Source organism: Takifugu flavidus, chromosome 19 (genome assembly GCF_003711565.1).
Source record: "Takifugu flavidus isolate HTHZ2018 chromosome 19, ASM371156v2, whole genome shotgun sequence".
NCBI classification, from domain to species: domain Eukaryota; kingdom Metazoa; phylum Chordata; class Actinopteri; order Tetraodontiformes; family Tetraodontidae; genus Takifugu; species Takifugu flavidus.
In genome coordinates, this window is record NC_079538.1 from 4,267,595 (window position 1) to 4,278,189 (window position 10,595).

Genomic DNA, 10,595 nt, shown 5'->3' on the forward strand with positions numbered 1-10,595 from the left:
CGGCGCCGATGAGCTCGGGAGGAGGTTTGTCAGCCGTGGCACAAAGGCTCCGTGTGATGAGCAACATCTAAACCGTCCTCCGAGCTTCTAATCCACACTTCCACTCCCTCTGATTCTGGGCCGGGATCCGACAGGACCGGCCCAAATGAAGGAAGCACACACACACACACACACACACACACACACACACACACACACACACACACACACGAAGCTGAGGGGGGGTTGATATGAAAGAGGAATCTATATGTCCCAAAGTTGAAGTTCAGCCTCTGTCTGACAGAACACACAAGTTCCTGTTGTAGTAAACTATTGTTTTGACAGGATGTCACTTCAGTTCTGCCAAGTGTGTGTGAGAGCGCCGCGCGCCTCCTCTTTATCTCAGGCCTAAGGCTACTGTCACTGAGCCGGGGGGGGAGTGGGAGACCGAGGCTGACAGAGAGGGAGAGAGAGAGCGGGAGGGAAAATGGGAGGAAAAGGGAGACATAATTCACTTGTCAGCCGCCTGATGAAGTGCCATTTTAACTGAAGCTGCTAATAGGAGCATTACGGGGTTCAACAAGCCTCAGACAAGTTGCTGATAGTGGAGTCTTTGTGTAGTGTGTGTGTGTGTGTGTGGTGTGTGTGTGTGTGTGTGGTTGTGTGTGTGTGTGTGTGTGTGTGTGTGTGTGTGATACGAACACCAGCTCATTTTCCCATGACACAGAGCCTCTCTCTGCCTCCCGAACCACCAGTAATAGCATCTTTAGCGTCCTGTCAGCGGCTCAGACGGGTTAACGACTCCGCGAGGCGTTCGCTTGACAGGTCGGAGCAGGAATATTCAGGTGTGATTCATCTTCTTTAAAGATGTGTAACTCGGGACGAAGGCTGCACAATTACACCAGACTTCTTTTATTTAGAAAAGGTCAAAAGGTGAAATAACGGATGTGGATATGAGGTGAGTCAGGAGGTCTCACCTGAGATCCTAAATGATCCCTTTTAACCCTGCAACATGCTGCACGTGTTTAAGCTGTAAACTACTATAACACTGAAAACTGAGCATTTCAGAGCACATGTTTGACATCTGTGAAAGATAAAATGACCAATATTGTGTTTCTAAAGATAAAAGTATCAGGTGTTATTTTGATTCGGGTTTGTCTTCTTAGATGTTGCAAACACGTTATAATTTTACACTTTTAAAACCAATAAAACAAGGGAAAGCTCACAAATTTAGACCTGATTACCTGAAGTGTGTTTTGGATGCGATTAAACAGTGAATTCACCATTTTTAAGTGATTTTTATACTGTGAAGTTTGGAACCTGACGGCTGATTTCTGAGGCGAAAATCTGTGAAATTTAGAATCTCACTTTATTTTTACGGTCGCTGACTCGCAGGACGTCACGGGGTCGCCAAACATGACGAATAAGCACAAATGTAAAGCTTTATCATCACCGCTGCAGGTTTAACCGACGTTTGTGTTCATCGTCCAGTTATTGTGTGTTACATCAAAAAAGTGCAGGGAAACATTTTCATCTAAAAGTACCGATTATTGTCAAGCAGTAGCAGCACCGGTTACATATTGTCCAACAGCTGCTGGGACATCTAACACACACACACACACACACACACACACACACACACACACACACACACACACACACACACACAAAGAGAGAGGGTTAAGAGAGCCCTGAGGCCAAGTGATTTACGCAAGAACGGTCTGAATAATAGTTACTGTTTCTTTTTATGTGTGTGTGTGTGTGTGTGTGTGTGTGTGTGTGTGTGTGTGTGCATTTGCATGTCTAGAGCTCTGAATTCTAAAATACTCCAGTCTGAAATGATGATTTCACGATGAGTCAATATTTTCACATATTTTTGAATGTTTTTTGAGAAAACACACACACACACACACAGACAAACAGACACACAAATTGTGTATAATCACATATTTACACATGTAAAAAAAAGAACCGTCTCCACTAATTCTTTGTTAAATAAACCTCATTATATCACCACATCACGGCAAAACATCAGAGTTATAAACACAAGAACAGAAATTTGCAACTATTTTAAATTCATTTTCCTGCATGTGTCACAGACACGCACAAATCTACAATATCAGTTGTTTAAATCGTCTCCCAGAGCTCCACATTGACCTGAAGAGGTCAAACGAAGAGGACAAGAAGCGAGTTTGAAGAGTCTGACCGCCATCTAGTGGCAGCAGCTGGAACAGCCACGGTACCCGCAGCGCCCCCTGCTGGTCACACACAGCATCTGCTCTGCTTATCTGTTCGACACGGACGTTGATTATAAAACACACACATTGTTTAAATATTTGCAACTTTCAGTAAAATGTCAACCTTTGCAGAACGAATTGTTGCAAATGATCAACTAGTAAATGTCCCTTTCTTTTACTTTTATATCAAGACATCTGGCCTGAGACTAACATCTGGCCTGTAATCGGTTCGGCTGCGTCTCAAAATAATATACAGTTTAAAATGAATTCATTTGAGATCAAACGTAAAATTCAATAGCAGCACTGGGAGTTTTTTGTGGCATGAAGATATGAAATCAATGCAAACAAAAAAAAACCATAATAGCCTTTTTTTGAATTCACTAAAACCCAGAATTTTAAAAGTTAAAGACAAAATGTATGAATAGATTAAACTTAGCTACAGGTCAATAATAGGACTCATTAGCTCTGTTTTAATTCCCCATAACTTAAGCAACCTTGTTTTCCACTATCAGTGCTCCATGAAGGTTTCATGAACTGGTCGTTGCGTGAGACACAAAACTTAAAATCAATTTATACTCAAATTTAACGTCGATCCGGCTCATTTTGAAGTCATTAGCTTTAGCTAAAAACACCAAAAAAAGCAATCTTTGTTACATTCGTAGGAAAAATAGGGGCCTCTCCTGACTGACACTGCACGCACGCACGCGCCTGTGTGTGCGTGTGTGTGTGTGTGTGTGTGTGCTCGTGTGTGTGGGGGGCTGTAGATCTTCTAATTTAGCCTCTAGAGAGCCGAGACGTAGGGGTGTCAATCTCAGTGCTCTGCTTTTTTCCCCACTTAACTTTTTAACCGAGTTTCCTCGTCTTTACAATCCTCCGTATTTATAGCTGCCAGGCCTGAAGCAGTCGCGCGTGTGTGCGCGCGTGCGCAGTATTTACCAACGTTAAACTCTTTGTGCTCTGTGTGTACAGCTGCACAGCTGTTGATATTGTGGGGTTAGTGGGGGGGTGGGGGGGGTGGTATTTCAGTCAATTTCCACAGAGACGAAGATGAAACATGATGTGAGCGAGACAGAGGAAGTGTGGAAACCGCTGGAGGAAAAAGAGAGAGCAGAGGAAGAAAGAGAAGGAGGTGAAGGGGGCGAGGTGGGGGGTGGGGGGCGGGGGGGCGGATGGAGGGATGAGGCAGAGTTCTGGCCGCGCCGGCTGCTCGGAGACTAATTAAGGTGAGGGCAGTGGCAGAGACGAGGTAATGATGAAGAAAAGGATTTACTCCCTCTATCCTACCTGCCCGTCACTCCCCCTCGCCCCCTCGCCCCCTCACCCCTCCTGCCTCACCCCCTTCTATTACATCCTTCTGTTGTCTCATTAGGAGGCAGTGGAAACTTACCCAAACTGAGGAGTAGTTTCACCGTCATTAACAGAGTCGGCTGGGCTATTTCGGGTGTGGGCGCCCTGTCACCACCGACTGGAGATCCGGTTTGCTCCTTTAATGGGATCTGATCTCACGACAGCGCGGCCGATCAGCCTAAAATGATCAGGTCAGGTCTGATCGGACTGTTGACTGAGTCAGCTCGCTGCGGTTGCCGTAGCGATGGCGTTGCACACGCACGCACCCACGCGTCACCAGTGAGGAGCCATACTGGTGGGTCGGGGGGGTGAGGAGGCAGCAGGAGCAGCTCTCTGGAGCCCAGCGGATGATGTGAGGAACGAAACCCGAGAGGACGTGAGCGGTTTGGTCTGGAGGGAAACTGGCCACAACAAAACTGAGGATCTGGAAAAACCTGAAGAGCTGTTTGGGTTGTTCAGACCCTCCAGTAGACGTTGGGTAGATATGATGTGCTCTTCGTTAGATGTTCCCTGGTTACCTTCCTGGTTTCCTACCTGGTCTCCTCCCATGTTTCCTCCCTAGTTTCCTTCCTTCCTCCCAGACTTCTCCTCGGCTCCTCTGCAGCGGCGGCCGTCTCCTGTAGTTACACGTGAAGGAGGAGCTGTGAATATTGAAGGGGTCAAACCTGGGAGGACTGGAGGTTCCAGCTGGGGGGGTAGACTGGTGACATCACTGGGGGGAGGTGCCAACGAAGACCATGATGAGGCAGCTACAGCAGCAGCAGCAGCAGCTACAGTAGCAGCAGCAGCAGCAGCAGGCAGCAGCAGCAGCAGCAGCAGCTACATCAGCAGCAGCAGCAGCAGCTACAGCAAGCAGCAGCTACAGCAGCAGCTACAGCAGCAGCAGCACAGCAGCAGCAGCAGCAGCAGCACAGCAGCAGCAGCTACAGCAGCAGCTACATCAGCAGCAGCAGCAGCAGCGCAGCAGCAGCTACAGCAGCAGCTACATCAGCAGCAGCAGCAGCTACAGCACAGCAGCAGCTACATCAGCAGCAGCAGCAGCTACAGCAGCAGCAGCAGCTACATCAGCAGCAGCAGCAGCTACAGCAGCAGCAGCTACAGCAGCAGCTACATCAGCAGCAGCAGCAGCTACATCAGCAGCAGCTACAGCAGCAGCAGCAGCAGCTACAGTAGCAGCAGCAGCTACAGCAGCAGCAGCTACAGCAGCAGCAGCTACAGCAGCAGCAGCTACAGTAGCAGCTACAGCAGCAGCAGCTACAGCAGCAGCAGCTGCAGCTACAGCAGCAGCAGCTACAGCAGCAGCAGCTACAGCAGCAGCAGCTACAGTAGCAGCAGCAGCTACAGCAGCAGCAGCAGCAGCAGCAGCAGCAGCAGCTACAGTAGCAGCAGCAGCAGCAGCAGCAGCAGCAGCAGCAGCAGCTACAGTAGCAGCAGCAGCAGCAAGCAGCAGCAGCAGCAGCAGCAGCAGCAGCAGCAGCAGCAGCAGCAGCAGCTACAAGCAGCAGCAGCAGCAGCAGCTACAGCAGCAGCAGCAGCAGCAGCAGGCAGCAGCAGCAGCAGCAGCAGCAGCAGCTACAGCAGCAGCAGCAGCTACAGCAGCAGCTACAAGCAGCAGCAGCAGCTACAGCAGCAGCAGCAGCAGCAGCAGCAGCAGCAGCACAGCAGCAGCAGCAGCAGCAGCAGCAGCAGCAGCATCAGTAGCAGCAGCAGCAGCTACAGCAGCAGCAGCTACAGCAGCAGCAGCAGCCAGCAGCAGCAGCAGCTCATTTTATTGAATCTTGGGAAACGATGGATGGACTCATATTTAGGATCATTACAACACAACGAACAGGGAAAATACAAATAAAATACAAATCACGACTGATACGTGGTGGTGGACGGGAGTTGGAGGTGGAGATTTAAATAATTTAAGGGGGAAAAAAACAGAAACAAGAGGAAACGGCAGGAAAACGTGTGCAGACATCAGAAAACACCTCAGAGGAACTTTGTTCTTCCAGGGTCAAACGTGCACCGGCGACAACACGCAGATGGAAGACTCCTAAAGAGCATAATTAGCCAGTTATATAATAATAATTATAATAATTAGCGTGGACGTGAGGCCGTCCTGCCTGCACCCACCTGCTGCTCACACCTCTGCCCCCCCGCACCCTCATCAGCCCGACGGGGGTTATTATAAGACGCAGAATCTCCATACGTTCTTCTGAGCCACACAACTTTTTTAATTTATTTCATGTTGTTTCAGCAAAGTTGAGGCCAGATCATTTCTAATCAACGAAGAGGGAAAAAAGTAAAAATTCTTGGAAAAATCGAGTGTGTTGGGAACATCACCTTTGACCCCTCAACCCAGGGGGCGGAGCCTGATGCTCAGCAAGAGATCTCATTGGATGGATGGATGAGGGATGGATGGATGGATGGATAAAGGATGGATGGATGGATGGAGGGATGGATGGATGGATGAAGGATGGATGGATGGATGATGAGGGATGGATGGATGATGAGGGATGGATGGATGAAGGATGGATGATGGATGATGAGGGATGGATGGATGGATGAAGGATGGATGGATGATGAGGGATGGATGGATGAAGGATGGATGGATGGAGGATGGATGGATGGATGATGAGGATGGATGGATGGATGCATAGATGGATGGATGGATGATGAGGGATGGATGGATGAAGGATGGATGATGGATGATGAGGATGGATGGATGGATGCATGGATGGATGGATGGATGCATGGATGCATGGATGCATGGATGCATGGATGGATGGATGATGAGGGATGGATGGATGGATGGATGATGAGGGATGGATGGATGCATGGATGCATGGATGGATGGATGGATGGATGGATGGATGGATGGATGGATGGATGCATAGATGGATGGATGGATGGATGATGAGGATGGATGGATGGATGGATGGAGGATGGATGGATGGATGGATGCATGGATGGATGGATGCATGGATGGATGGATGGATGGGTGAACGGACATGGAGGAAACGTGGGTGTGTGACAGGAAGTAGCCCCTCACCTGGCTCTCAGTGTGTGCTGCCGTCAGTCACTCATCCATCCAGCTGGTTAATTGGCTCCTCACCTTCCCTCCCTCCCTCTCTCTCCTTCTCTCTCCCTCTCTCTCTCCCCCTCTCTCCCTCTCTCTCCCTCCTTCTCTCTCCCTCTCTCTCTCCCTCCTTCTCTCTCCCTCTCTCTCTCCCTCTCTCTCCCCCTCTCTCCCTCTCTCTCCCTCCTTCTCTCTCCCTCTCTCTCCTTCTCTCTCCCTCTCTCTCTCCCTCTCTCTCCCCCTCTCTCCCTCTCTCTCCCTCCCTCTCTCTCCCTCCATCAGGCGTTGCTCCTAACTGCGCGCCGGAGGCCAAAATGCAGATGAGTTCTGCCTCGCGTCAGGGGGAGCTTCTGCTCTGCTTAATTATCTGAGTGTGAGTGTGAGTGTGAGTGTGTGTGTGTGTGTGTGTGTGTGTGTGAGTGTGTGTGTGTGTGAGAGAGAGAGAAAGTTAGCCTATCAGTTTACCAGCCCACACACACAGACAGACACACACTGCTCATACTGCTGCTGTTGCTGCTATGCTAAACAGCAAAGCATCCTGGGAATTGCAGTGACAGCTCATTTTGGTTTCTACGTATGAAAGCTGCTCAGAGACCCCCCCCCCCCCCCCCCCCCCCACCCCCCACCTCTCACCCTGACATATATACGAGCACTCTGCTTTCCCCCGGTGCTCATGGGAACAGGTCCAGGGCCTGTCACTACACCCCCTGCACCCCACCCCCGTCGCCCTGCCCCCCCCCCCCATCGCCGCGGTGACAGGGCTTGTTGACAAACGCCAGCAGTCATCAGGGCACCATGGGAAATCTTCTGCCACCATTTTGTCAGCAGAATGACAGAAGTTGTTAATGTCTCGCCTCTCGCCCTGACACAAGACGCTGGGGCTGACAGACTCTGACACACACACACACACACACACACACACACACACACACACACACACACACACACACAGATCTACAGACTTGCACAAGTGCGCTACACTCACACGCCATTCGGGTCCACGCTTCACCCCCCCTCGTCCTTCACTCTCCCCACATCTCACTCAAACCCGTCAGCGTGCACGCGCGCATGTTGCCTGACAAGCACACGTGCGCGGATGTTTATTGTGCATGACTCAGGGTTGTTAATGAGGGTGCGGGCGAGTGTGTATGTCTCCTAATGAGTGTTATTTTGGCGTGTGCCTCGGCTCTGCTTGTGGATGCAGCGAGTGCGTCTGATCAATAACATTTACAATCCCGACAGGAGGTCGAGGCTGGCGGACAAACATAACTGACCGTTATGAGAACATGATGAACTCCGGACAGAACTGACACACGCTCACATGCACTGGCAGTTCCTCTGGACAGCCAATTACCCTTCCTCATAATCCACTTGCTCCACACACACACACACACACACACAGCTTCTGACATCCACCTGTGTGGATTTTGTATACAGCCTTCAGACATTGAGAGGTGACGTGTGTGTGTGTGTGTGTTGTGTGTGTGTGTGTGTGTGTGTGTGTGTGTGTGTGTTGCTAGAGAGGCTAAAGTTCCCTCCAGACTCCACATAGATGCACAGTCTTAAGCGTTCAGGCCCTCTGATCACATCAACCCTGGTACATCAGCACATCCCAGCGCTCCGGCTGCTCCAGTTAGGAGCCGCGTGATCTGTTTAACGTCTCGGAATTTATATTGAGAGCGACCCGCAGGGACGAACGCCGCGGAAACCGGCGAAAGCGGGAAAAGATCTGTTTATATTGCGCTTCAAAGCGTGAATTGGAATTGGATTGGGTGTTTCCAGGGGTGGGAAAGAACCCCAGTCAGCAAAGACGGATGCTAGCTTGAGCGTGGCGGATGATCAAATGTGACCTCGCGGCCTCGTAGAGGAACCTGATTTTAGAGGGTTTGGAGGCTGCGGTGATTAATCGCATCGTTTAGGGTGAAAACGACTGGAGCCCACACGAGTCAGACGGCTGAGCTCAACTCCTCAACTCAGTTTGCTACAGCTCAACTTCTGTTTGCGGGACAATCGCTGCACATTTATGAAGACATTAGCATGTTTTAGCAGCTATTTAAGCATGAAACGAAGCGAAAAGAAAAGGTTTACAACCAATAAACAGGTCAATGATTTTACAGCTAGTTCTCACTAAAGCCTCTTAAAGCAGTATTTGTTTTTTTAACTTTTGCGGACTACGCAGTGTGTCCCCCCCCCCCCGTACGTTATGATTCTACATTTTAGCCTCTTTCTAAAGGTTTTGTTGTTGATTTTGTTTGATTTCATTTTTTACATAAAATGTTTAATTCAGTGGCAGCTGTTTGCTGCTTCCTGCTCCTTCGAACTGCCTTTAAAATCCTCCCTCTTCCTCGGTGTGAGGCAGCGTTTCCACCGACAGGTTCGTTATCTCTGCTGTCACAGCACCTCCGCGTCCTCATCAAACCTCAAAGTTAATGCAAACAATGTCAACGCCGAGACAAATAAAGTTGTGGCGCCATCCTCCAGCTGATCGCTACGGCAGCAGCGTCCGTTGGCCTTCAGTCTCTTTTAGAACACTTTTACCACTTCCTGTCGTGTCTAGCGCCACCTTGTGCAGGTCCTAAACATTTATTTAGAGACGCTTTTGGTCGCTGTGACCAGACCAGCTTTATCTGGATGGATGAAATCACACCGCCTCGGTGTGCAGCGCCCCCTAGTGGCCCGGCGGCGTTCGGACCGTACCAGGCCCTGACAGGTGGCTGCGGCGGACCCTGGAGGCGGTTCAGCACGCGGTTTGTGACTCGTCGCGCCTCAACATCCGCGCTGTGTCCATATTCGGCCAATTTACGCCTACAAGTTACTGCAGTCCTGTCACGCGCTGCGGAGCGGTACAGTACACTGCACTCGGCGAGTGCACATGCTGCGCGCGAGCAGGTGGAAGACGCGCGAGTCAAGTGCGGCTTGTGAGCAGGTGCCGCCCCGCGCGCGCAGGCAGCGATGAGATGAAAGGCAGCGACTCTCCCCGCCGCCGCCTCCCTCCTCCGCGCCAGCACCTAGACCCCCCCCCCGCTCGCTGAGGCAGATTTGTAGTGACAGCAGCGGGTGCATTCGCCAGTCATTCCCCATAAAAGGTTCCGTCTGATCAAAGCCCCGCTGAGGCAGGGAGGCGGCCCGCTATGTCGGCGCGTGTCTGCGTGTCTCCGGTGTCTCGCAGGGCTGAGGCGGGTTTGAAGCCTTTTTTAAACACACACGCACACACACAAATTCCCCCCGTCTGTCTCTTCCTGCTATTTACATTCGCTCCGTTTTGCCTCGGCGCTAAAACAGCGGGTTTATTCCCTCCGCCTGTAGCCCGCGTGACAGGCTCGGCTGCATTAATCAACTCCTCCCGCTCCGAGTCAAGGAGTTCTTAAACTGGAAGAATTAAATCTTTAAATACATTTTAAACGGAAGCGTCTGACTGAAGTTGTTAACAAGCCCCCAACCTGGTGCGTGTGAGGGAGGGAGTGCGTGTGATGAATAGAGCGGAGTCCCCGGTGAGCGCGGAGGGGGTCGCAGCCTGCGCACCAAAGCTGTAAACAGGCGATGTGTTGATATAAATGTATCCATCCGCTGTCAATTAGACTAACACTGCGGCTGGGAAAGTTAAGATCCCCCCTTCACGCACACAGCACCGAATCCCTGAACTTTTAAGTAACCTGCCAGCTATATTCCTAATTTTCCGTCTTCATGTCTTAAATCACCAGGAAGCTCGTGCAGCCCCTCTTTACCACCTCATTAACATCCGTCGCCCTGTCAGGTGGAGACGTCCTTGTTCACCATCAATTAAGCCGAAAGGAATCCAAAGTGGCTGACGCAGCTTCATGCAAAGGGGGACATTTTTGGTGATGCTAATTTTTTTTATTTTTTGGGGGGGGGGGGGGGGGGCTCCTCCTGCTCCCCCCTTATCCTCCAAATCTGCTGTTAGGAGGAACACAAAGCTGTCTATACACTGATCTTTCCCCATGCAATAT